Below are 7,519 nucleotides of genomic sequence, written 5' to 3'. Positions count from 1 at the left end.
TTTTTTCTTTCTTTTTGTTAACTATCCAACCTAATATTTTTAGGTTCCATGTCAATCATTAATTCTACTCCCACAGCTTTGAGTTCAAACCTCAGCTCCACCACCTACAAACTGAGACCTTGGGCAAGTCATTTCATCTCTCTGTGCTTCAGTTTTCTCAGCTGTTCCATGGGGATAAGAACAGTGCTTACCTCAAAGGGTTTTTATATGGATTAAATATGTCTTTTATAAGGACATAAAAAGTCCTTAGGACAGTGCCCAGTACATAGGAAGCATTATAAGTGTTTACTTATCTCCAACAGATACTTGTTGAGTGCCAACCTCATGACAGGCACTGCGCCAGGCAGTGGGGATACAGCAGTGGAGGGAAAACAGAGAATCCCTGTCCTTCTGGGGCTCACATTACCCTAGCAGATTGCCTCAGCTCTCCCCCCAGAGATTTGGATTTTAAATGTATCACTGGAGTCTAGGAATTTACATTTTTAACAAACACCCCAAGGGCTTTGATGTAGGTGGTCACTGAACCTAACTTTGAGAAACACTGAAAACTAATCCACTCCTGCATATGTAGGATTTAAATTCCTGCTTCAGTTCAATCACAAAGCGTCATATATCCTGAACCTTTGAGAAGGGCCAAAATTTGGAACGCCAAGGGGCTCAAGGACAGAGGTTGGCACATAGTGGGGGGATGGAAGTTCATTTGTAGGAAAGGTTTGAGCACATGTACGTATGTCTGTGGAGGGATGAAGAGCATGGACGGCAGGGGGAAGTCTCTCCAAGTACTAATGATTCCCAGATTGCTCCTTGGGAAATGAGCGAGGACCACAGATGACAGTGAAGTTCCAGAGCTGGTTGCCAACTGTGCTCTTATCGTCCCAAAAGAGACTGACGGAAAAAACCACTTTCGAGTTTGTTTCTACCATTATTGACTTTTCCCTCAAAAAGTAGATTGGCTGGGCTTCCCAGGTGGCACAGTGGTTGAGAGTCCACCTGCCGATGCAGGGGACGCGAGCTCGAGCCCCAGTCCGGGAGGATCCCACATGCCGCGGAGCAGCTGGGCCCGTGAGCCATGGCCGCTGAGCCTGCGCGTCCAGAGCCTGTGCTCCGCAACGGGAGAGGCCACAACAGTGAGAGGCTCGCGTACCGCAAAAAAAAAAAAAAAAAAAAAATGTAGATGGGCTGAAAGTAGAAGGAGATTCGAGCAAGTTCTAGATACATTCAGGACTATTCGTCCATAGTGAGGTGTTAATTTCCAGGGATGTTTAGTATGCTTTCTGTACCTTTACTTTGAAGTGATATTGGAGCAGACCTGCTAGTCACTGCCCTTCTTCCTCACAAACCTTAATTTTATTGGGAGGTGCAATGCTCCCAGCTATAAATCCACACTTCCCAGCGCCTCTTGCAGACCGAGTTCTAGCGCAGGGGGTGTGAGCAGAAGTCTGACAGGTGGAGCTTAAGGAGGACAGACCTGAGGGCCTGCACCATTTACCTCTTTACTCCTCCCTGATCTTCCCAGATACCTTAGCCTTGGTACCTTTAAGCCATTGAGCCAAAGCCATTAACCACTTACTTCTGGACTTTTTGAAAGGTGAGGAAAATGAAACTTGTAGTTTGTATAAGCCACTGTTTGAGGGGCGAGGTGGGGGGTGGGTGTTTCTGAACACATTTCCTGTTACAGATATCAGGAAATAAACATCTTTGCTTTCCCATAAACAGCTTTGCTGCCATGACTGGCAATAAATACAGACCTATCTATTTCTCTAGAAATACGTTGAACCAAATGAAAATTTAACTCTGCATGTTAGAGAAAGAAAAAAAAAAACTTTCCTTATCTGTGATTTTCCTTCACATCTTTAATGTAACTTATTACTCTCAGTATTTAGGTTATTACTTAAATTGTATATAACAGAAATAATACTGCTAATAAAAATCACAATTTTTTACATAAATTCAGGCAAAGGAAAACCTTCAAATGGCCTACAGCTTTAGAAAATATATAGCACCTTTCCTTATAAAATCATAGACTAGGAATTATTTCATTGTTAATTGGGGGCTCAAAAATGGGCAGCTGTAGTTGAAGATTTCAGGAAATGTCTCTTGCCAAACGAACTTTCAGAAAGGTTCTAGGCCAAAAGTCTGTGTAGCTAATGTGGGAATAACCAGAGACCACCATTTATCCCATTAAATGACTGGATTCTATCAGTCTGAAGGTCAGCTGAGGTTGATGAAGCCCACCTGTGTCCTTAAGGGCCCCTGTAAATCAACCTTAGGTGGAGTCACTTGTTAATGTAAAGGTAACCAGTAGAGATCGACATTTTTTCTCCTTCTGGGCAGCAGAGATGATGTTCACAAACAATTTCAAGGTAATTCTGGAAACAATGTCATACAATTTAGGGAAGCATTAAATTCATCTCCCCAGACACGTAATGGGACTTGATTCCAGGTCCAACTCTAAACTGAAGGGAAAGAATTTCAACCTTACATTTAGGTGTCTACGGAGCATCTCAGTAATGGAAATGAATACAATTCTAAACTAAGTTTTTCCCATATAGAAAATTCAACTGCTGGTTCTTTCTATAAACTATGTCTTCAAAGGCCCAACACTATTTTTCCTCTCCTGACTGCTATTATGAGACAATAAATCTCTTATATGGAGATAATGCAAATATAACTACATGGCATATGTAGGCCATGTGTTCTAGCAAATCCATAAAATGTTTCATTTATGTTTTGTTGAAAGGCACAACAATTTTCCAAGAACATTAATCACTAATTTTGGAAATACAGGATTAATATGTGACTTAGCTCAGTACTAGAATATCTTAGTAAATATCTGTCAAAGATTCATTCTTTCAACAAATATTTAGGGAGCCCCTATTATGCTGGAATTTAAGTATCATGCCTTTCCTGGCTAAGTGGCATTTGTATGTAATAATGTGAATGATATTCATAAGACATTTTAAAAATGTGTTAATAGTTTGAGGTTTTCTAAAACAAAATATGCAAGAAAAACTATTTTAGGGCTCAAGAGGGCTATTTTACAATAAAAGAGAGCCATCCGATCTCTTCTCATCTACAGACTTCCAAGATTTTGGTTAAGGCTTGTTGGATTGAAAGTAATATAAACCTGCTGAAACTAGCTTAAGCAAATTTATTCATCTTAGGACAGGAAGTGTAGCTGGGCCTTACAAGGAATTAGACCAGAAACTGTAAAGCTGTCAGAACCAGTCTGTTTCTCCATCTCTCTGGGGCCATGTGATCTCATTTCTGCTTTTTTCTGCATATCTGCATCATTCTGTTTTTTCCCTTTCTGCAGACCAGCTTTCTCTGCTTCTGCCTGAGACGCAATTATACATCATAGCATGGCTCAAAAGTTCAGATGAATCTGGCCAGCACCTTAGAATCCTAATTCCAGATTCTGGGAAAAGAAGATTTGATTGGTTCAGCCTGTGTTGGGTGTCCCCCACTGGTCCAATCATCTTTGACTATCAAGGAGAGGTCACACAATAAAGATATGCCATTGGATCCCATCCCAATGGATGGTGGCAGGAGGGGTTCTCAGAGATGGGGAACATGGATTGAGCAGATGCCTCCAAACTTTTTCTTCACTTGGACTCAACAGAAAACATTTTCAGTTGTGGGCTTTAGTACAAAGATAACAGTCTCCTTCTAAACTTCACTCAGTTTTGCAGAAAATCTGCCAGAACAAATGCATTTCTCTCTCTTAGCTAGAGGAAAGGTGGAATTCATTCCTCCTTGGTCCTCTAAGGCAAACTAGCTTTACTGAGCATGACAGAAGCATTGGACTTTTTCTCTTTAAGGATGTATAAAGAGTTGTGCATTCCTGCGCAATCTTAGCTTCATTCAAGTTTTTACTCACTTCATTCAAGTACTTTGCAGCTGGGAGTTTCTTTGTGTATTTCTGTAGTTCTTCAGCCTGATTGCTCTCCTAAGACATATCACTCCACTTGGCTATGGGTACATTTGATACAATTTCCATGATTGCGCTGGCTTGGAAACCTGTTACTGCTACCATAACATAATATAATCCTCAGAGACATCCCGTCAGTTCAAATTAAAACCAAGAAGTCAAATTGTCCCATCTTCCTATATTCAGATCAACAGTTCACGTTTATTTCAAGTTTTCCAATATCATTTTCTGGCACCAACTCTTTGCCACAAGGCAGACCCTTTCCAGTGGTGGCATGAAGGGAACGCTTACCCTGGCATCATGGCAGCTCAGTTTCACTTTATGCCTTCTTCTTCCTATTTAGGAAACCATGTCAAAGCTTTTCCCTTACTGCTCCAGCTCTTACAAACTAATCTCAGTGAAAAATTACAGAGCTGATGAATTTTTAAAATATACATGGAAACAGTTTATTAAATACAGCTTCCCTCCTGGACATGAAAAACTGATTTAACTCCCCTATCCTCATCAGCCGATGTGTATCAGACAAGAGCAATGGGTATCCACTCTAATGATGTGACCCCCACCCAGGGTCTCAGACTTTCTCAGTAGAGAAAAAAACCTTTGCAGAATAAAATGAATTTGAGTGTGCATGTGTTTAGGAAAAATACCATTTATTTAGCTCTTCTAAAGTTTATTCAAAACACATCTACATAGATAATCTTACTTTATCCTCACAACAATTCTATGAATGAAGCAATAGCAATGAAGGGAAAATATTATCCATCCCATTTTAAGGATGAACCAACCAAGGCTGGAAATAACTAGCTTTGTGAGTTGGTCACAGCCTTCTAAACGAGATCTGCCTTTTTTTTTTTTTTTCTCATCTTTTTTTTTTTTTTAACATCTTTATTGGAGTATAATTGCTTTACAATGGTATGTTAGTTTCAGCTTCACAACAAAATGAACCAGTTATATATATACATATATTCCCATATCTCTTCCCGCTTGCGTCTCCCTCCCTCCCACCCTCCCTATCCCACCCCTCCAGGCGGTCACGAAGCACCGAGCTGATCTCCCTGTGCTATGCGGCTGCTTCCCACTAGCTATCTACCTTACGTTTGGTAGTGTATATATGTCCATGCCTCTTTATCGCTTTGTCACCGTTTACTCTTCTCCCTCCCCATAGCCTCAAGTCCATTCTCTAGTAAGTCTGTGTCTTTATTCCTGTTTCACCCCTAGGTTTTTCATGACATTTTTTTTTTCTTAAATTCCATATATATGTGTTAGCATACGGTATTTGTCTCTCTCTTTCTGACTTACTTCACTCTGTATGACAGACTCTAGGTCTATCCACCTCATTACAAATAGCTCAATTTCGTCTCTTTTTATGGCTGAGTAATATTCCATTGTATATATGTGCCACATCTTCTTTATCCATTCATCTGATGATGGACACTTAGGTTGTTTCCATCTCTGGGCTATTGTAAATAGAGCTGCAATGAACATTTTGGTACATGACTCTTTTTGAATTATGGTTTTTTCAGGGTATATGCCCAGTAGTGGGATTGCTGGGTCATATGGTAGTTCTATTTGTAGCTTTTTAAGGAACCTCCATACTGTTCTCCACAGTGGCTGTATCAATTTACATTCCCACCAACAGTGTAAGGGGGTTCCCTTTTCTCCACACCCTCTCCAGCATTTATTGTTTCTAGATTTTTTGATGATGGCCATTCTGACTGGTGTGAGATGATATCTCATTGTAGTTTTGATTTGCATTTCTCTAATGATTAGTGATGTTGAGCATTCTTTCATGTGTTTGTTGGCACTCTGTATATCTTCTTTGGAGAAATGTCTATTTAAGTCTTCTGCCCATTTTTAGATTGGGTTGTTTGTTTTTTTGTTATTAAGCTGCATGAGCTGCTTATAAATTTTGGAGATTAATCCTTTGTCAGTTGCTTCATTTGCAAATATTTTCTCCCATTCTGAGGGTTGTCTTTTCTGCAGAATGAAAGGGTTGAACCAAGCAAGGTTTCCCTGAAGTTCCGTTCAGCCTTATTTAATTTTTATTTAGTATTTTCTAAACGGATTGCACAGTTTCGTAATAGGGTCAAGGCTTAGAATTCAGACTTGTATCCAGGTTCTTTGTAGAGGAGTAGGGAGACTTCGTGAGATTGAACAAATATAGGATGTTACAACTCAAAAAGTTTGAAGTTGCTGAATAAGAGGTTCCATTTCTAAGGTTATGACAATATCCAGAGTGAATTACAGAAGACAGTGTAAATAATTCTCAGGGTGAAGCTCAGCTTTTACTGGCAGAATCTTAGGAACAAGTGGAATATTTGAGGCAGAACCAAAAAAAAAAAAAAAGTTTATCTTTCAAGCTTTAAAATGGTCATGTTGAAAAATTCCATCCATTTTCCAGCCAAATGGCCCAAATAAAGTTACAAGTGCAGGTGGACCTGGAGCAATTTTTCAAAATGGAAAGGTTTTTACACAAGTAATGTAGTTCTTACAGAGATCCTCTTTGGATCATGGCTTACTGCCTGGGCCAGATTTAGCTAACGAGTCAGAGGCAAAACACTCTAAGCTCAGCACGGGACTGCTGAAATTCTGCCCTCAAGTGTGTGCTGGAGCTGCAGTGATGCTTACCCTCTGGGGTGCAGGGGCCCAATCACTCAGGGACATTGAGACTCTTGGTTCAGGAAGCCTGTCACCAGATAACTTACTCTCCTAGACCAGCTGTGAACTTGGCATTGCTTGGCAGAATCTCTAACCATCATTAAATAAAAACCCTGGCCCAAGCTACTAGGCTCTATCTCAATGAGGATGTACAGTTTGGAGGGTCTGCCCTTGTGATTTTTTATTATGGGCTTACAGTTGAAATAACTATTTATTTTTTTCTGTCCAGAGTGGCTTTAAAAAAAAAAAAAAAGCTTTACCGAGATATAATTTGCATATTATAAAATCCACCCCTGTGACAGGTACAATGGTTTTTAGTATGTTCAGAATTGTGCAACGATCACCATAATCTAATGTTAGAACATTTTCATCATCCCCAAAAGAAATCTCAAACCCACTTATAATCACTCTCCAGCCCCTCCCACCCCAGCCCTAAGCAACCGCTAATCTGCTCTCTGGATCTCTGTCTCTGTAGAGCTGCCTATTCAATATATGGTCTTCTGGGACCGGCTTCTTTAAGTCGCATAATGTTTTTAAGGCTCATCTGTATTGTAGCATGTATCAGTACTGCATTCCTTTTTGCTGCTGAATAATATTCCATGCTATATCGTATTTTGTTTATCCATTCATCACTTAATGGGTATTTGGGTTGTTTCCATTTGGGGGCTGTTATAAGTAAGGCTGCTCTGGACGTTCACATATAAGGCCTTGTGTAAACATATCTTTTCATTTATCTTGAGCAGATAACTAGGAGTGAAATTGCTTTGTTATATAGTAATTCTATGGTTAACAATGAGGACTTGCCACCCTGCTTCCTTTCACCATTTTATATCCCCACCAGCAGTGTATGAGGGTTCTGATTTCCCCACATCTTTGCCAACACTTGTCATTTTCTGTGTTACCCATGTTTTCTTAATACAAATGGCGCGT

This window comes from Grampus griseus, assembly GCF_964374135.1.
Source record: "Grampus griseus genome assembly, chromosome: 3".
Taxonomy (NCBI): Eukaryota; Metazoa; Chordata; class Mammalia; order Artiodactyla; family Delphinidae; genus Grampus; species Grampus griseus.
The sequence above is the reverse complement of the archived record's forward strand: the minus strand, read 5'-3'. Positions refer to the sequence as shown.